The sequence below is a fragment of the Athene cunicularia genome (genome assembly GCF_003259725.1).
Source record: "Athene cunicularia isolate RWA chromosome 5 unlocalized genomic scaffold, athCun1 chr5_part1, whole genome shotgun sequence".
Lineage (NCBI taxonomy): Eukaryota > Metazoa > Chordata > Aves > Strigiformes > Strigidae > Athene > Athene cunicularia.
In genome coordinates, this window is record NW_020799101.1 from 27,352,664 (window position 1) to 27,374,196 (window position 21,533).

The 21,533-nt window shown below is 38.5% G+C and overlaps 1 long non-coding RNA gene across 1 annotated transcript; it reads right to left on the reverse strand.

Annotated features, from left to right (window-relative positions):
• Positions 1-933: 933 nt before the first annotated feature.
• On the reverse strand, positions 934-20,455 carry LOC113480354. Its single transcript, XR_003398470.1, has 3 exons — positions 20,222-20,455; positions 11,997-12,049; positions 934-1,020 (listed from the first exon to the last, which is right to left on the reverse strand). It is a non-coding gene; the product is annotated as an uncharacterized LOC113480354 (long non-coding RNA).
• Between the last annotated feature and the right edge of the window lie 1,078 nt (positions 20,456-21,533).

The following is a 21,533-nucleotide window of genomic DNA, read 5'->3' on the forward strand; positions in this document are numbered from 1 at the left end:
ATTAATGATAGGGTCTGTACTTACATTTTATAGATATTTAATAACAATAGTAATAACAAGATCAGGCTATCCAAAACTACATTATTTAAATCACAACAGAGTACTTAAGTATGTATATAACCCTAAGCAGATGCTGAAACAGTATTGTTAATGTAAGTGGAATTACTCAGGTGGTTAAATGATTTACAGAGAATGGCATGTTCAGCCCCTTCTAACAAGCTCTGAGAATCCAGATAACAAAAAAAAACCAAAAACAAACACAAAAAATCATTCATATGAAAAAAAGAAGCAATTTCTGCAACATGTTTACCAGGAAGCTAATCTGATAGTTACAGGACACAGTTTTTTAACATTTACCCTCTCAACACTTACAAAATACTGAGATTTCACTTACAGGTTTCTGATCCATCCAGCTTCGTGATCCCACCCTCTACAATTTGTTGTGCCTCAGTTCAGAAAATTTCGTGGTATCATCAAGATTTTTCATACACAACTGACAATTTTTAGTGTCTCTATGCTTGGACATGGGAGCAAGAAACCTTTGAAATATGTGCCCTACAGAAAACAGTTGAGTATTTCCACCTCTAAAAATCACTCCCATTTTAAAGAAGTCCCAAATTTATAATGAAAAGATGGAGACACCCAAGACTGCAAGAGGTAACCTTTCATGAAATTTTTAACTAAGATAAACTGTCATTAAAGTAGCTAAGATCAATTGTACAGCACACTCAATAGAAATATATTTTTCATGATGTGGAATTACCAAATTTAGATAGAGATATATAGATATCAACCAAATTTGGAGTACTATAGAATCTGTTCAGTAAAGTTCATTATTACATCAATTTACATTAAACATATCACTACCACAAGGCCCAAGTACATAATGAGATAATACATAATATAGACCCGAACAGATTTAGCTAAAAAATTCTCTGCTATTTCTTCCTCCAGTCCTTTCTTGTTTCTTCTCCAATGTCAGTAGCAGTCTGAGATTTAAACTTGACATCAAGCTTCATCCTGAAAATTATTACAGAAAAAAATCCTTCCAACTGATTTATAGCTGACTGCAATTCTAGAAATATTATGACAAAACAGTGAACTTGTTTGCACAGCAGCATTTGCCTTTTCATTTCTTCCAGGACCTATGCATACATCTGACTGATATGCATGCTATAGTTAATATATTATAAATGTGTTCACATTACCTTTCAACCTCTTACTTTTTTGGATTGTCTGGTAAGAGAAATCCTAACTAGGAAAAACAGGAGGACTGACAGGATTAAAAGGATGACAATATGTAGGAAGAGTTTAAACAGTTGATATAGCCTTAATCTGGGAATTCAAACATTCTTCAAATCATTTGCTAAAGGCAGTACTCTGAAAATAAAGCATAAGAAAAATACAAGATAGATCTCTGTCTCAAAGAGATCTTGGACATCCAAAACTGTTCACTCAATTCACTGAAAAAAGAAGTCAAGACAAAACTCATCAATTAATTAAAGCAAACCCCATCATCTCATTGTGATTTAGGATACACAAAGTTCATACAGAGAGAGAATACCTTCTATAAGACAAGCCGGTGGAGGTGGGAAAGGGGACAAACTTTGAGGCAGTCCCTGATCACAGCTCTGCAGGGGTAACAGTTTGGTGAGAAGACTGCTCCCAGAAGCTCACCTCTCCTTTGCAACTGCATCAGCTGTTCTGATATACCTCCTTCTCCATGCCCTGTATCTCTGCCTGTTCTTAGATCACTGCTGTTACAACAGTGCTACTATTTCCAGCTGAAGGCAGGGAAGACTGACAGAGGATGTTTAAATAGGGGAAAGTGAAGCTAAAAGCTATTTGTAGGATAAATCGTGCAACTACTCACTCTTGTAAACCCTGCTTATTTATACTCCCATTTCAAACATACCCTGAGATTACAAAGTTAATGGAAATGGATTCTGTGACTACTAGTACAACACAGTGCTCACAAGATGGTAATTAGCTTGATGCAATACTATGCTTTATCACAGAGCACTGCAAGCCTACTCTAAGACAATAGAAAATATACAAGAAAAAGTGATTTATTAGATAAATAATGCAAGGTGGATACAGTAGCAGTTTATCATGTGGGTGGATGGAAGCTGCACAGTTTATGTGGCTTCTGTGTGGAGGAGGAACCAGTCTTATAGCAGGTGGACAAACTACAGGAGTCAGAGGAGGTGTTGAACTTAGAGGACAGAGTAGAAGAGGGAAAAATCGAGCACTTACACAGTACAAAAAATAAAGATGTTGAGAGAACAGACTTAATCAAGACATTGAAAAGCATGAAGAGAAGAAATTACAGAATTGCCAAGGCACCACTGCTAGAAGCTCAGCTGAAACAAAAGAAGGGGCGGGGGGGGAATTGGAATAGCTCAGTTATGAGCCTAAAATCAATCTCATTTGTAATACTGAGATCTGAAAGGAAACTCAGATGACTGGGATGTTAAAATCAACAGTTATTGCTTATTTAAAGACTGAAGGGGGAGAAATGGTAATCTTGGTTTAAGGCCAGGACTGGCCTACCTTTGCTCCTCCTCAGAGGGCTCCCCTACAAGAGCTCTCATGATTCTCATCTTTCCCATATGAAAACATCAGTGTATTGCCTAGAAATCCTAGGTGATAATGTTTTCATTCAGACTGTTGCTTCTACCGTGTTTCCATCTTGGACCTGAACAGTGAGAGGTAAAGGGGAATCATTTGCAGAACTAAGCACTAGCTGTTGCCTGGGCACAAGGGTTCATGAGGAAATCTGATGTCTGAATGGAATAAAATCCAGTCTAGAAATCAATCGAATCAAATGTGAGAAGAACATGAATGAAAAAATACGATCAGTAATTGTGAGCTGCTTAAGAACATTTTAATAGATATCTCTCAAAACATTAACATAACAAGGAATAAAGGGCAGACTAATTATGAAACAAACCCAGCCTACAGACAAGTGAAAGCAGCTGTAAAAATAACTGGTAAGTGAATTCATACTTCACAAAACAAATGGAGGAACAGAAAAGATAAGGGTAGTGGATACACATCAGAGAAGATAAATTAGAGTAAACTAATAAGAATTAAAACCACACAGAGTTAAATTTTAAAACTACATTTAAAAAGATAGGGAACAAAAGAAATCCAAAGAGTGAAATTGGGACTTTATTAGATTGAAATGGCAGAACTAGTTATAATTACACAGAAGCTCTATATCAATATTTAGATTTTATATTTCAAAAAGCAAGAAGATATATTCGTATTATCACCTGACTGTGATACTAATTCAAGAGCAATTACAGAAATTTTGGCTCAGGCCTCCTCACTCAAAGGTTCTGTCTCCAAATAAGTGGCATAACTATAAGGGCCCAGTACGACCAGACCTCATCACAAGGCCTTGCCTTTTCTGACTGAGAGACTTCTTCCATCTCTTGTTGAAACAGTGAGGAATATCACAGTCTAGGCTCAGGTAGAGACAAAGCACAGCTCAGTCTGACTTTGGCCAACGTGATTAGAGGACCCTGATGGGAGGATGAGCTTACGTTTCTTGACCCTGCTCCCCAATACATATGTGAACATTTACATCTCTGACCCACGCTCCTTGCACACCAGTATGCTCACTGACCCCACTTCTACAGAAAGGGAGGACATTTCTGCTCAGAACTGCCCTACAACTGAGGGGATAGGCCTGTGGCTGCATCATCCTAAAGGTATCTCAGGCAGAAGTGCCTGAGGAGAAAACAGATACCAAATAAGCTCCATTGTTTGGTAATGGGATTCCAGCAAACATGGTTTTTATATGGTCTGGTTTTGTCATAGGAACAAGGAAAATGACAGGAATTCTCTCAATGGGAAGCACTGAATCAGAAATCTATGATGTTGTTAATAACTTAAGAGGATATGGCAGAAATTCAGATGAGATTTCTCCCTGCAACACTGTGCTCAAGCTCAACCTTTAGTAGTAACAGCTGTTTGGGCTCCCAGTTTCAGGTCTTTTCTAAGAAGGATGCCCTGAATTCGGATCAAGTTACATCAAGCTACTGACATAATTGTAATTAAATGCTTCAAAATCATGTTCATGTATTTTCTACCTTAAGAATGCCCTTCTCAGGAACTGTGTAACTAGCTCAGCAGGGACTCAGTGACACACTGCCCACATCTGGTCCATTTCAGAGTTGCTTTGGATAGATTTCTGAAATACCATGATCATGCTGGTAACACCAGCTGTCCAAACCAATATTTAAAAAAAATGACTTGTTGGATCTTTTTAGGTGTCTTCTTCTTTGTAGGGGGTCCCTATCACCTCTGTCTATTCTTTAGGAGAATACTGCATTTCAAAGTGGGACTGTGAGCTGTACTCACCATCTTGCAATTAAATGCAGTGACATGCCTGTCAGTGGTTTTACCATCCAAGTCCACATCCAGGCTACTAACACTGTGTAACATGTCCTACAAGATAAAATAATAGCAAGATTCCCTTGACATTCTGCTGTACCTATATCTCTTTAACCCTTTTCCAGCCTCTAAATGTGATTTCCTTGAAGGTGAGGCTTCCTTTGATGTCTTGCTATTAATAATGAAATTCTTGTTGGAAAAGATTTTGGCATCAACTGTTTTCCTTCCCTGAAAACTTTTTTTATCCCCGCTAATTAATTTAAAGCCAATATATGAGCTTTAGGAACAATCGTAACTACAGCTACAGCCTATGTGCAATGCAGACTCTAATGCAAATTATATAGTTCTCAGTACCTTTATACTTCCACCTGGTCAGGTCAGGAATACTTCTGAGAATATAAGGTTTAGCCTGGCCCAATGAATACATGCCAATGATAACTGTGGCTTCATGTGACCTGCATGCACAAGTACAGGAACACTGAGTAAAGGGAGAGGGTGTACGTCACTTTTTTTCCTTGCTGCTGATTCAATCTTTTTTAGAGGCAGTTTGTTTCATTTCAAAGTGAAATATAAAAATCTCACTTAAGTTTCATTAAAATTGTCTTTAAGGTAAGGTCGTTTGTGTCTTAGCTACTTAGCATTCATCACATGGGTGTGCCTGACAAACTAGAGCTGACTAGCTGAAGCGCTGTGAATTCATATGCTTTCTGCACACTAAGTTCTGTCTGTAGAGAAGCCCAGAAAGGAAGTTAAAGAGTGATTTGTCCAAGTTCTGTAATGTTTTTACTAAAGAAAAATGAAGTTTGATCAATGCCTTCAGTTTGGGCAAATCAATGTCTGAAAATAAACGCTACATAAATTTAGACTAAAGGTCCCATTTTTTTCATTGTTATGATAATAATTGAAACATCATACTCAGAATTTTGGTAATGTTTTTCTCTCTGGGAATGTTATAATCAAGTAGAGCATGTTTTGTCAAACATACACTCTAATTCCAGAAGTAATTCATTCCAGGAAATTCTTAGATCTATGTTATGTGGGAGGTCCAGCTAGAGAATTGCAATGGTTTCTACTGGCTTTATACTATACAAACAACCTAAGAACCTGTGACTGAATAGTTGTTGCTACACCACTCCTGTTTGGGGAAGAAGTATTATGGTTACAATGCTCTTTCAGTGGCAAAGCTCATTTTAACTACAGACTAAAGTATCAGACCTTAGAAAGAAACTTCTGATTTGGCAGTTTCACCCATTCTGGCTCTTTGTATGTCTTTAATAACTTCACATTTCTTTCTAGTTTGACTAGATCACTATCACTGAATAAAATTACAAAGAATTATCAGTACTTTAGTAAATTTGTTTATTTATGATAGAACATACTGAGCTGTCATGTATAAATTGACCATTGAAGTCTAGTAATTCAGTGATTAATGCATGACTCGTGTATATGTTTGTCCAAGTAATGAAAGTGTAAAGCAAGCATTCAGTAATATATCTTCTTGCCCTGTATTATAGTTTTAAATAATACTGATAGAAGCCCAGACATGTGAAGATTGGCTATCACCTCAGACACAAATGTTTTGTTTTAGGTGTCTTTTGATCACAAAGAAATAAGATTTAAAGCAAAGTTTCAGTAGTTAAAAACTAGATAATAAAGCTATTACAGGATCTTCTGGTTATAGTATAAGAAAGTGCTCAAGCACATCACTGTATGTAGTTTAAATATCTGTCTCCTTCCACTTTTTATCCCAAGATTGATACAATTTCACCTTGGAGACAGCTTTAGGATAGAGTTTATGCATGAAATCAGCTTTTCTACTTTTCAAAAGCACAAATGTGTCAGGATCTGTCACCCTTTTATCTTTGTGAAGAATGCTAGGCTAAACTGAATCTGATTCTTGGACAAATGTAAAAACTGATGAGGATGCAAGGGATCCTAACCTTTGTAAACACTGGCATAATCTGCAGAGGGACAAAGAGAGAGAGAAAGAGAATGTGAGACATTGGTGAAAGAATTCACAGTGCTTAGGAGTCCCAATTATGGGCCAAGATCCCATTTGCATTGTTTAATAACAAAAGATAGTTCTTGCCCCAAAGCACTTACAATAAACGCGGATTTGAAATTCATTTTCAAGGAATGCTAGGGTACTTGTGTGTGCACTGTGTTTAATATATAGGCAACACACTTTTGGAAATGGCATGTATCAGTGGAATAAAGCCAGCCTAAGTCTGCATATTGTTAAACTGTTCACAAGATAAAAATTATTGTGTTATATTGGGCAATGACTTAATTTCTTCATTAATGAATTCCAGTTGTTAAATGCCTTTCTACATTAGCTATAGAATTTATGCGCCTGACAGTATCTGAATGAGAAAAATAAAAGATTTTGCATTCTGTCACTGAATGACCTTGATAACCATAATAGAAATTAGAAAATATGTTCTATATTTGTTATGACAAATGTATTCTCCAAAGTATTACAGTAATTATTTTTAAGATCATAGTAATTTAAAGTCCCTCACTTCTTCAAGTACTCTGGCCTTGGGTGATTGCTTGAACCTTCACATATACACATTACCTGCAAAATCTTTGTATACATTTTTAATACTCCAAACTTCACTTTCCTTGAAATATGTTTAAATATAGTGTGGTTTAATGAAAGGCCAGATGATGATATTTCATGGTCTTTCATGCCACAGCCGAAGTAAAATGAAACTGTCCACCAACTCTTAATTTTTATGAAAATCTTTTTATTTTCCCTTTTAACGAAAGAAAATAAGTGAGCTCTCAAAGATCTTTCACATGCAGCATCAACCACCATTGTTTCAGTCTCATAGGTTTGGATCTAGGAATGAAATTTTCCACCATTAGCTTCCATAGCTCAGTTCTTTGCAGCGCTGGTAATGGATGAACTCATCCCCATATCTCATTACAAAATCATTTCAAACAGTGTACAGCACTGCTGGCACCCCTGGGACTTTTGTCATTCTTCTGTGCACAAACAGCCTTCCTGACATCTATGATGGTCTATGGAACTCTCTAGGAATTTTCAGTTCTTTCCCATGTGTTTTTCTATTCCCAGTCCCCACCCCTTTCTGTATACTGATTTTGTGAAGCTACTCAAGGGAACAACATTCCTCCCCAAATCTCCCCAGTCTGGATCTACAGCACTGTAATCAGCTCTAATGTTTCATGCAGACAATGAAATAATGTTGCCTATAAAACTACTGGAGAAGTACAAAGCCTTCTCAGACATAAGGCTTTGGCTCCATTTCTTGTCCCTTAACGTGCCAGTCACAGTAGGCATCATGCCCAGAACTCCCTCTCACATTTCTTACCTTCCTTTTTTCCTTAAGCTATTTGAAATTCTTGTACCTATAAGGTGCAAACCTCCTCTTCTTTCCCAAACTACTTCTTATGTAAGCCATCACCTGGCTTCTTTCTTCCTCGGATTTCTTCTCCCTCTTCAGTCAAGGTTCCCAGTGTCCCACCTCTTGCATCTGTTCACACATGGGGACCAACAGCATTAGGCTGGAAGAGCTTATATCTGCACTGCCTCCTGGCATATAACTGCAGTATCTACCGAAAAGGGCATCTCACTGTGCTACCATCACAGGACGGTGCACATATTGCATCACACCACTTCTTCCCCATGACACCTGATCTGTGAACCTCAGCTATCAGAAAGGAGCTGTTGGATGTATCTGAGCCCTATCAAGAGGAAGGCAATTCCACAGAGCTCAGAATGTCATCATTCTGCTCTCCAAAATGACAAGAACCAGTTCTTCTCTCCTAGTTATCATAGGACTACATGACTTCCTCCTTGGCTCTAAAGATTTGTCTTCCTCTTTCTGCTGGAGTCTGTCAGCAAACCTGAGCAGATCTCCCACAAACATTCTTTGAGTATAGGTGATTGTTTATTTATATATTATTTATATAGGGCCTATACCATCCGAGCGTTTTACATTATTAAGTCCATCCTTTACATCCACAGTAGCTAATGCAGGAAATATTTTTGTCTTCTGAGCACTTACAAAGAATTCAAAACAAGACTTCCTCTGACTTCTTACTGCCAAAGTACTGTGTACTTGAGTGTAGTCTAAAATTTGCCAGAGGTACTCCCAAAGGTTATGCAAGGCCGTGATTCAGAGAAATGGCGCTGAACATCTATGTCAGAAAGTGAACTGTGCTCAGCTGCATACACTGACTCAGCTGTTATGCAGACACCTGGCAGATACAGACCTTCAGCTGCCATCTGTGCTGCCTGTATTGTGCAATCACATCCCTGTAATCTTAGAGTAAAAATGGAGGGGAAGAAGTAGCAATAACTGTGGAGAAAGAAGAGTGCAGTAAGTTTCATATAACCTCTAATATCAAGAAGTGTAGGTCACAGAGTAGTTGATTTTGCTTGCCATCAAAGCAATTTTCACAGTAGGTGATACACAAAATTATCCTAGACTCATTCAGTTTTTTCGAATAATCGAGGAGAATTACACACACATAAAACTCATGTTATATATAGGACAGTAATAGTCATTACCATAGGAACTGTCTGTCAGATGCCTGCTTGCAAAGAATCCTTCAGAGACATCACAAGGAGAAGCCATTAGGTTTTTGTAATCTGCAGAGGGTAATAAATTCTGAGTGACACTATTGGTAGTTACTTTTTACATCAGCATCTCTACTTGCTGATAACTGCCCCTTATCTTCTCCCTCTAGAAAGAAAAAGCAAAAAAGAATGTCTATCAGCAGGAGGTTTTATTCTTTAATACCCAGCTCTGTATCACATGCACAGGAGCTCATCCCAACACCAGAAATTTAAGATAGGGGAAGGCAGTAATGCAAAATCAATGTAGTACAGTGGTGGCCTCCTCATGCATTTTGAGCTAAAAGGGAGACAACCAAAGAACAACTAGGTTGAAAGTTCCTGCAGTTAACTCTACACCTTGTTTATCTTTCCAACCTTTCCCAGAACTCCTCAGAGCTTTCCAAGTTACACTGGGTTGCTCCCAGTATTAAAAGGTTTCAGAATGGTGCTATGTGGAATAAATGGTGTAAATTAATAAATTCATTTGTTCAATGGCAATCATGCTTTCAGCTTTTATAATTGGGCTTTTGTACTCAGGCCTTTTCATATGTCTTTTCCTTAGAGGTAACCTCATATGTGAGAGCTAAAGCAGTTCTCTCATAGACAGCCCTCTGCTCCTCAGATGCCAGGCACAGATTAGCCAAGGAATTACTTCTCCCTCCATTTTCTTCTCTGTACCTCTGTTTGGTTTCCGTATCCAGTTTTGGCCAGGTTTAGAGGCTATATGGATTATATATCTTCATTATTGTATTCGGAAACCTTTTTAAACAGTATGTGTCTGTTAGTCCATAAATACATGTATTTTTAATATGAATATATTTCTCTAATTTACTTTCACTTGCCTTTTACAAATTACTTATTGCATCTAGTCTTCAGGGCAAAACCAGGCTCTTCCCACATGTTAGTATATTCAGTATGTAAAACTTCAGTATGTTAAACTATTCTGCAGCTCCACAGAATATTAAATGATATTTCATAACCTGTGATTGTTTTTTCTTACAGAGTTGCTAAGGTAACATGCTGGAACTTGTGGTTCAGTTTTGTTCAGCTGACTGTTTATTACATTTTAAAAATAAATTATTTATTATATTATTTTATTTATTATTTCTATAACCTCTGCAATTCTCCATGGGCTTCTATTCCAGAGACAAAGGCAGCCTGGTGTTTGGGAGTTCCTTTTCTCAGGGGTGATGATATGGGGGAGAGGTATATAGCACTAGACAGTAGATCATTAAGTGGCTTGTTGCTCTTACAGAAGACTGAGATATTGGGTCATCAGTCGACTTTCCTTTGTTTTGCTAGTACATGGTACATGCTTGTTCCTCCTGCGTGCTTAGCTTAACATTTGTCACTATTCTTTGTTGAAGCCCTTCTTCTCAACCATGCTTGGGCCAGACACGTCCTATCCCCTTCAGGAGAAGCAGCAAGCCTCCTATGACCTGACCCTGACATTTTGTGCTAAGGCTTCTCCTATCTTACTGCTTCTCAGGGTACCTGGCAAGCTTGGGAAGTGCCTCGGTTGCATGTTAGGCCAAGCACAATCAGCTCGACAAGGCATTGCTGCCTGTGCTTTTCACCCTCCCCATTGTGCCTGCAATTCCACTTCAATGTCATCACAATTCCTTGTATTCAACAGCTTCTGTACAAGCTACCCACTTCAGTGTTTATTTTACTGATTCATGAATATTTTAAAACACATTCCTCTTGGAATCATAGAATCACATCTTTTAATTAAAAAGTCAGGTGACCATCAAATGCCTATAGATTGTAGTTTCATCACACACAGGCTGTTCTGAAGATACAGTCTTTAAGGAAACTCAGTTTCAAGGCTTAGGAGAGACCTTTCTCACCCATCACTTCAGTAACTCAAACCTGCTGCTTCCACTGAATTGGGAAAATGGTATGAAAGCATGAAGTCCTTATTAAGTTTAATGTTTTCATTCACCTAGTTTACTGCCTTCCCATCTGCCCTTTACTTGCAGAGGACTTAAAATAAGGTAGGAGCTAAAGGAAATGTAGTCATCCTGCTGTTGTCTATTTAGCTTTCATTAAGTAAGTTGGTGCACGGCTCACACTCATTCTCAAAACCAGCCCATCATCTAAAAGTATTTACATAAGACTCTGCATTATATACCAACCTCTGCAACACTAGTATTAGCTACTTACATCTGCCAAGGCTGACTAGTAAGTGCTTTACAGTATCAATTCATCCTAAGCAAAAAGCATGTTTGAGTGCTGCAGTGCTCTTGTTAATGCCAATAAGAAGTATCAGAGCTCATATGACACCTAGCAGAAATTAGTACCCACATTCAAAGAAAAGCTTTTGTTATTTTCCAGAGTATTATGTGGACTTTATTGAGATGACTGCATCTGACACCTGCTGTAATATAAAATGCAGCTATAATTAGCCAACTGATGCTCTCCGCAGTTTAGGTCGAATCCCTTCTGTGGGAATTATGCTTTAAAATATTCAGAACTCCAAGTGGCTCTCATTACATTTAATTTTTACTTAGAATTAGGTGGTCTAGAAAAAAAATTTAGGATTGTAATAGCCCCCCGCTGAATGCCACACAGCAACGTGAAAACCCATAGATTTTTTTCCAAATAAAAAAATGAGAACAGCAGACTACACTACAGCCTCAATTGAAGTCTGGCTTTGCTTAATTGTACTTTTTGCACTCATCAGTCTCTCCTCTTCAGAGCAAGCTACAAAAATTGCCTGAATAGCCAAAGAAAAGTTTCCCACAGTCACTGGCCACAGAAAAACACCATTGTCCTTCCTCACAGTTTGATGGACAACATTTCTATAAATGGGTAGCCAGTCTGTCAATGGTACCCTTGCTGAAAAGGCAAAAGAAGAGAACAGATTCTGCCAATATCTGACAAAGCATGTTAACACATAATCAGGCATTCACTAGTCAGGCAGCTGCCCCTGGGACCTTCATAACACAGGTGCCTTTAAGCCATTTCCTATTCACAGATAAAGGAAACAAGCAGGAGATACCTGGGAAAGGAGCAGTCTATTGTGGCCTGTCAAATGTCCATCTTCTGGGCTGCCTGCATAAAACCAGAAAGAACATAAAGGAAACCTCAGCCTTAACTGCTAAATTATAAAACAGCAAAATACTCTCCAACTCCATAATCTTAGTTTAAATAATTAAAAAGGTTAGTAAAGGAGCACCATGCTTTATATGAAGTACCTTCATTCTTTTTCCTGCATCAAACCAAGCAAAAGATCTGTCATATCCCCAAGGACAACTAGAACAAAGCCAGCAGTAGTGGTCCCAGGACTATCACCATCACCCATGTCAGATTTGGTATGGTTTTTTCCATGCCTAATCTGCTCACTTCTTCACCCATCTGATGTTATTAAATTCATTCTTTAACTGAAGAAACTGGAATTTTCTGATGGACCAGTCTAGTGTGACTAAAAATTGATTAAGCTGCAGGACAAGGACTTTTTCCCTTTTTTTTACCAACTTTCTCTTAGTGAGCCTAACAAACAAGTGACATTTCATAGTCATTATTACCTAAATGTCACTAATAGAGCAATCATTTTAGCAGCGAGTAGATCATGATAAGACAATAGTTAGCTTTATGTAGAAGAAAACATTTCTCTTTTGTGATTGTGCATAAATGTGCCCATTTTATACACTCAGCATATTAAATTCCAAAATCTATAGCCTCAAGCAGGAACTCAGTTTACATTTAAGTAATCTCATTGATTTTTCATGGTGATTTTAAATAGCACTGCCTCTGTGTTCAATGCTAAACACATGGAAAAAAAATTAACAAATTCTATGGGATTTCCTGATGGAAGCAACTCATGGAAGCAGTACTGAGAAAAAAGTATCAAGAGATGTATCAGAACCACTGGAATTGCCCTGATGTTTTTGGCAGGCTCCTGCAGATGATGTGCTGTCTCTGAGAACATAAATTGCTGCAGTGCAGCATAAAGCACTTGCAGCAGAAACCAGAATATGGCATGGTATGACAAATAGGTATGGAATGCTCATCTGTGCACTTCTTCATGAAACAGTGCTCATATCTTGCTTTCTCTTCAAGCAAAAATGTTCCAAAGAGCACAGCTATGATTTCTCACAATTAACATTCTCTAAGCAGATCTACTCTTTCACACTGGGTTTTTATATGTATATTTATATGAATTTAAAACAGGAAATTTTCTGAGTTCCTGCAATAAAATGATTCAACTGGAATTCATGGCCATAATGAAATTAATCTGAAGCCAAGAATTAAAATGATTCAGATAAAATACAATATTATAAAATGTAAATGAAAAAATATCTATGATACCCTTTGTAATTTTTTCTTGGTCAGTTTTGAGAGTTCCATGTACTATGAGGTTTCTTAGCATTGCTCATACCTGTGCAGCTGAGCTGGAGTTACACTTTGCAACATTTAAAAAGGAGTGCTTGTTCTCTGTTGAATCAGCCTCAGGTCATTATCAAACTTACAACCTAGGCCCAGTCTTCCAAAGGCTTTTACACACAGGCTTAGCTTTATGCACATGAATAGTCCTTTAGAATTCATTAGAATGATTTGTGCACAAAGTAAGCAGGTGCATGCCTAGCTTCACTGAAGGATTGGGACCCAAAATGTCAAAGACTCCATATTCCCTATTAACAAATGCCTCTTCTGCATTAGAAAAATACTGACAGTGTAAAGATGAGTGTGCTCTTTTGTTTTGCCGGTTTACTATAATACAATGGAGATCATTCAAATAACTTTATAGTTACTTTATATCCAAAAAGGGCATTATGTATTTACTCGTACAGATGTAGAAGCTGAAGAATACTGCAGGTGCTGTGAACACAGACTGATATATCCAGAGGAGCTTAAAGGACTTAGGTGCCTATCTTACATTGTAACATGGATATATTAACTCCTTAAGGCTATTTTGAGAGGTTCAACTCAACTACATAATATAGGTCCCTAATTTCAACTATCAGTCTATGAATCTTACATCTAAAGCAGATCTGGATCTGGTTCCTGAAGTCAATGGAGGAGCCTGCTAGATACTGAATGATTGATCGGACCAATAATGACAGATGTGGCCTATTAGACGGTAACTGTCCAACTACTGGGGTATAGAAATTTATAAGCTAAACTACTGAAGCAGGAGGTAAATTTAAATTTGAGCAACTTAACAGTTCCACAGAAAAGGCTAGGAAGACTGTATGTTTGGAAAAGAACTTGGCTCCCAGCTAACTGTGAAAAGCTTATACATAGCACAGCTGAAGAACTCTAAACATTCCTAAGCATCCATCACTATTATTTCTTTTAAAATAATAGCCAAATTATACTAATAAAGATGCAAGCTACAGCCTTTAAATCAAGCACTCAGCAATCAAGGAATCCCAAAAGTTAAGGTTTCTCTGAAGTAAATGTGCTATATTCCTGTTTCCCTGTTAAATATAGATTTTCAAGTATCCCATTAAACCTGAGTTAAATATATAATATGTGCAGCATGTACATATTAATGCAGTGGAAAATTATTAATTTTTAGACTATCTTCAGATATGAGTGCTTAATTGCACAATGCTTGTGTCAGTTTATTGACAGTTTACAGACAAGGGAAACACTGTGCGCATAGACACATATTCTGCAAGACACCTTCTACATTTTCATGTGATAGCCTTTGAAGGAAACTATAGAAAGGAGGTTTATAACCAAAGCTTTCAAGGTAGCTATAGAAGTCTAAAATTTGTGAACACAGAATTACAAACTGACTTCTAAGAAGAGATGCTGAGGTGGGCCTTGCAGAGGTCAGTTCTTGATCGCAAATTATATAACTGAACTGAAGAGTTTTTTGTAGAGGATGATAATCTTATTTGCAGACAGCAGCAAGAAATAGGGGGAAGGCAGGTAGATAAACTTAAATATGGTGTAAAATTTCTGAAGTTTACATAAAGACATGAAAAATAATGACCAAAGTAAGGCAAAGCATGGAGCAGTATCAGAAAATCTCAAGGCTCTATAATATTCAGAAAGGAAGGGCCATGGGTCTATATGCATGTCAGGATAAGGTCACTAAACAGAAAATGGGCAACAGCCTCATGAAGATTGTTGCATTTTGTTAGGAATGATGAAATTACTGCAAGTCATAAAGATAAGATACTTATAGGTTGGGGTTTTTTTCTTTAAGTGCAAATACATCACAGCTGTATTTCCCACAGGACATTTCATACAAATCCTATTCCAATCCTGTCTGAACAGGGCTTTCTAATTTTTGATAAAGTGAGAAAACCACCAAAAAGTCAGCAAAGACATTTGCTTTGAAGGAATGCAGCTCCTATTGGAGAGTTAGATTTGCAATTCAGAGCCTTTATTTGATTAAGTTAATAAGCACATGGCTACATTTTAAGGAAGCAGGCTGAGTTTTTTCAGCTGGAGTAGGGCTTAAAATTAGGCACCATCTTAAGCATCTTTTTGAACAAGAAACCATAACCTTGGTTGGAGCAATGCCTTTTCCTGGGTACCCAGGTAGCAATAGAAGTGAAGTGCTCTTCTTCTGAAATTAATGCTTGGAAAAATAAATAAAAACTTTTATTCCGGAGGGGACTTTGTTATGTCCTATTCTATTTTAATCCAATGAACAGGATACTATCAATTTTCTATTTATAAACTGAGAATTTAGAGCAGCACTGATAATCTGAGTATTAAGGAAAACTACATTTACAGCAGTCAGTGCCGAGCTGCACCACTTGCCTGGGGTTCTGGGAAGTATTCAGGGTATTGTTTTTATCATTGAAGCCCCAAATGATTTCAGTTTAATTTTTTTCTGAAGTGTTGTCTCTTTTGCTTTTCTATGTGCTACAGCTGACATAAGCAGAAGTACACAGCATGAGCTTTTCAATTCAGGAGAAAAAATTGCTTATACATTACACAGGCTCCTTAGCTCAGCACTTCACTCTTTAGCACAACAAACCTCAACCACTGGTACACTCTGCAAAGTATCCACCTTTCTTTGGGTGTTAGTTAGGGACAAAATTAAAGTGTGAGTTCAGAAATTATGTTAATGTAGTACTCAACAGAAAAAATAGTGCTAGTATTTGTTAAAAGTGGTGACCAGCAAACAGAACTTGTGTTAATTTATTAAAATTTGCTGTGATTTTAAAATGCTTAAAGGCACCTAGAGTTGGATAGAGATGTATCTTTATCATTTTACAAATCAAATAAAAAAGAGCAATAGTCCAAAACCAAATGAAAATTATTTTCCATTTCAAAATAATTTTCATTCAAACAATGATATTTTCCACTGAAGAACTTAGTGGTTTTGTGTTTATAGTTTTCAAGGTGGTTTTGGTGGGAGAGGCTTTTATGTGCCTCAGAGATCCATTTCCAGGATCAAAGCTGCAGAAGATTTAATATTATTATGATAACTCTATCCCTGAATGTTGAAAGCAATTCCAAATTATTCCCTCCCTTGGTAGTCATATTATTAAAATATCTGAAAGTGGACATTACTGCCAAGTAACACACATTTAAATCTTCTGATCCCTCTTTCTAAACTAGTATATATATCTCCAGCAATCCACTTCTTGCCAGTTTTCTACAAATTCCCTCCAAATTACCAGCATCTTTCCAGCAATGAGAGCTTCCAATATTTTATTGTTTCACCAGCTTTAGTAAGCATGCCATGTAATTTCCTCTGTCTTTATGGGAGGCCTGGATTTACTGTGGCCAGATTTACTGCCAGAGGCGACTGCAAGTGTGTTCATTTTTACTGTGCACTACACACAGTGAGCATATAATCATCTTTTGGAACCATTCTCCTCTGGTCTGTCTCTTCCATTAGATATGAATGTTTAACATACTTTGTCTTAGCTGTATTTGCACGTTTTTTCCCTATTCTTATTTTCTCACATGGTCTCATTTTTCTAATCTTTTAAATCACTTTGGATTATTTCTATTCTGTTCATGCTTGCATAATGCGTTACATAATCTGTGAAATTTCAGATACCAAATTTATTCAGCTAGCAGCTGCAACATGGATCAAGGCCTTCTGAGACAGTGCCCTCTTTACTCGTAGGAACCATTATTGTTAAGAGAAGACAGTTGCCATCAACAGGAAGAAGGCCAAGATCTAGTTTCTGCTTAGTAAATAAGAGGTGGATATCAACAACTCTACAGACTACTTCATGGTCTTTTGCTTACTTTTCTTGTAATGATCACTGAATAAATAATGATACATCACCCCCACGTCTCTTGATATCCTACTCATTCATTCATCCTCCCTTATATTTCCATGTATATGGTAGCATAACCTCCAGTACTTTTCTGACATCTGTAGAATCACAGAATGGTTTGGGTTGGAAGGGACCCTAAAGACCATCTAGTTCCAACCCCCCTGCCATGGGCAGAGTCACCTTCCACCAGACCAGGTTGCTCACAGCCCCGTCCAACCTGGCCTTGAGCACTGCCAGGGAGGGGGCAGCCACAACTTCTCTGGGCAACCTGTTCCAGTGCCTCACCACCCTCACAGTGAAGAACTTCTTCCTTACATCTAATCTAAATCTTTCAATTTAAAGCCATGTAGATCACTAAGGGCATATCACTATGCCCTGTGAAAAGTCCCTCCCCATCCTTCCTGTAGGCTCCCTTTAGGTACTGGAAGGCTGATATAAGGTCTCCCCAGAGTCTCCTCTTCTCTAGGCTGAACAAACACAACTCTCTCAGCCTGTCTTCATAAAAGAAGTGCTCTAGCCTCTAATCAACTTTGTGGCCTCCTCTGGACCTGCTTGAGCAGGCCCATGTCTTTCTTATGCTGGAGGCCCCAGAGCTGAACACAGCACTGCAGGTGGGGTCCCATGACAGTGGAGCAGAGGGGCAGAATCATCTACCTTGACCTGCTGGACACACTTCTCTTGATGCAGCCCAGGATAGGGTTGGCTTTCTGGGCTGAAAATGCACATTGCTGGCTCATGTTGAGCTTCTCATCAATGAACATTCCCAAGTCTTCTCCACAGGGCTGCTCTCAATTCACTCCTTGCCCAGCCTGTATTTGTGCTTGGGATTACCCTGACCCATGTGCAGGACCTTGCACTTGGCCTTGTTGAACTTCATGAGGTTTGCACAGGCCCACCTCTCCAGCCTGTCCAGGTCCCTCTGGATGGCCCATCCCTTCCCTCCAGCGTGTCGACTGCACCACACAGCTTGGTGTCATCAGCAAACTTGCAGAGGGTGCACTCAGTCCCACTGTCTGTGTCTCCAGTAAAGATGTTAAACTAGTGCTGGTCCCAACACCGACCCCTGAGGAATGCCACTTGTCACTGCTCTCCAATCAGACATCAAGCTGTTGACCACAACTCTTTTGAGTGTGACCATCCAGCCAATTCCTTATTCACCGAGTGGTCCATTCATCAAGCGCAAATCTCTCCAATTTAGAAATAAAAATGTCATGCAGGACAGTGCCAAATGCTTTGCACAAGTCCAGATAGAGATATATGCTTATCTATTTTTCATTTGAAATGTTTTGTACACCAAAACAACCCTTTGCTAGAGGTAAAGGTAATATGCTCAAAAGCAAAGATCTCAGGTCTCTCAACTAACAAAGCTACATCTAGGCACTGCTAAAGTAAGCATTTACCTGCTCCATCACTCCAAGAAAGCTGCATTTTTTCAGAAGTGGAATTTATTAGGCAGCTGAGTATTCATCACTTAAAGTTAAAACCTGTTTCACAAATGTCTAGAGTTGATATATCTTTGCAGGCCATTTGAGTCAGGGCAAATTGCCTCCTCTGACACTGAGAACTAACAATCTATGCCAGGGTGTTACATCTGTGCTCCATATTCTGTTCTGGCTAGCAAATTACTTACATGTTTATTCAGTGTAATAGTGCTGATAGGGGTAGGGGAAAGGAGATTGTATTGTCCTTTATTCTTGAAAGCTTCATGGTTTGATCCAAATTAGATTATTACATTTTGCAGAGTTGCTTCAGCTGCCTGTCCAAAGATAAAATTGCAAGAGGAAGGGCAGTCTGAAGCAGCCAGTCCTTGACCATAAAATGGGATTAGCATTGTTGGATAGAACTGCAAAATAAAATTTCAGTCTTTATTAACTGACTACCATTCTGTGTATGTGTTCAAGATACCGTCATTTGACAAAAACAGTATCTTCACAGGAATTACATAAATTTCCCTACACTTCAGAGCTTCAAATCAGGAACACATTCTGCAGTAAGCATTTCTGAATCCAAAGAATGGTTCTCATCATCTGAAACCCGCCAAATGCCATCTAGCTCACCTCAGATAAGATATTCTTGTACAATGCAGCTCTCCATGAAATATATTTGTAATCATTAGCACTGAAGTTCTCTTGGAACCAATCTTCCTGTGAAACCGAGCAGAACTTTCTCTGAGTATTCTCAAATATTTGACTGCTGAATGGAGACACAGATTACTATGTCTTCAGTTTAGTGGGATTTATTTTCACTAAGTTCAGGTAAGTTTTATCTGGATACTTTTGAGAAGAATGCCTTTAAAGTACCCCCCAAAATATCAGTCAAATAAATTAATCTGCCTAACATTTTTATTTAAGAATGCTTTAACATTTGCATATATAACAGCACTCACTATTTCCCAATGGAACAAAAAATATTGGGGGGGAGGGGGGGAAGGAACAGGAAGGGGTAGGAAGGTTAAAGGATCAAAAAAAATTAGTATATCTAAGGAAACATCAGGTAGAATCTTTGTCAGAATTCATACTGTCCTTGCAAAGATGTCAAATAGGCTGTCTTAGAGGGAATATAGTCTTGCAAGCCCCATAATCAGAGTACTCTGACACACCTGCTCCCTTTGGTCTGATGAACAACTGTGCTGCAACCTGAAGAGTCAAGGCTTTGAAGAGAAGCACGTATGAATATAAAAAAGCAAAGGTATAACCAGAAAAATGCAGCTGAAACAAGCACAGTAATCCAATATACTTAAATAAAATATGCACTGTCCTTCCCTCACAAAGGAGCATTCGGTGGGCGGGGGCACTCCTACAAGCGTGCCTGCCATGTGCAGCTCTGCAGTCTGCCAAAGGACAGGATGGAGCCACGAGGCAAAGAAAAGGGTGAGGGAGTAAGGTGACCTCACAGGGAGAGGCCATCCCACAGGAGCTGCTGGCCTAGCATTCATAGCCTAGTGGTACCAAAGGTGTCAAAGCACCACACAGATCTGGGCCTACACACTGTGACTGCAACCACCGAGGTGGTCTTTTACCTGATGGCTGCAATGGACCTGAACTGAGAACTGCTTCAGGGTCCCAGAGGTCTGAGAAAGGAGCAAAAGCTAAGATGCTCCTCAGGCTCAGAAAACGGGGCTGCTCGCTACGCTTAAGAGACAGGTACTGCAAGAGAGGGTCACACCACAGCATGGAAACCTAAGGGGCCGGAGGAGGATGGGCAGAGCCGGGCCACAACGGGCAAGCCTGAGGCTGCCTCTCCCGCCCGGGCCCTGCTGCCACTGCACATAAAGAAACAAAGCTGAGCTCACTAGGTACTATTTATTCTACTCTCATAACTAAAATGTAATAAAAAGTGGTTCTATTACTGAAATAAGCTAGTAATAAACATAAATTAAAAATATAGTGAGAAAATACATGTCTTTGACAAGAAATAGAGTTAATTTTGATAATAATATCACACTTTACACAAAATATGAAGTGTAAGCCAGGGATGAGACATTTGATTGTATAAAACTTTCACTTTCATGAATTGCCAAGCTCCTTGTCCATATTTTGTTATATTTTGCTGGAAATATGATGATCAGATTCTGTTTGACAATACCACAGCAGTTTTCTACTACAAAAACAAAGTTATATACTTACACAGTTATGTGTCTTATAGCAGAGTTAAAAGACATGAGATATTGCATGGTGAATCCTTTATTGAAAGAACAATCCTTTCTCTGGTATTAACAGTACTTCCCATATGAGAAGACTTTGGGAGTAGGACTCATAATATTGTCTATACAGATTATTTGAATAGAGATCCAAAAAGCACCTAAGCACATTAACTGGGACCAACATAGGCTCTATATAATAACACAGAAGGGATTGCATATTATGACTTTCAAAAAGGAGCACCCTTCCCCTCCTCTGAGTGATGCAGCAGTTCCCAGAATAAAACTCTGGAAATAGCCTTTTGCGGATCCCCATCCATTTGCATGTGGCGCATCGCCAGCTGGTGCATAGTAATTTACAGAGCACCTTGTGAGGAAGAACAGCTCAGATTCTCACGTGATTTCAGCACAGGCAGACTAGCAATCTATAATGGTGACTCTATAACCTCTTATCCTCCCTAAGAGATGTGCATTTATACTGCATCCATGTCACAGGACTGGATTTCAAAACTTGAGTTAATCTCTCAGCCTCTTCATGTTCAGACAGGATAACTGAAGTTTAAATTCTGTCTCCTCTCTCCAAAAATGCTTAGATTTCACAGTTACTGACATAGAACAAAGATGTTTTGTCATCAACTTTCTAGATGCACGAACAGCACTCGATTCATTCATACCAACAATGGTAAATGCT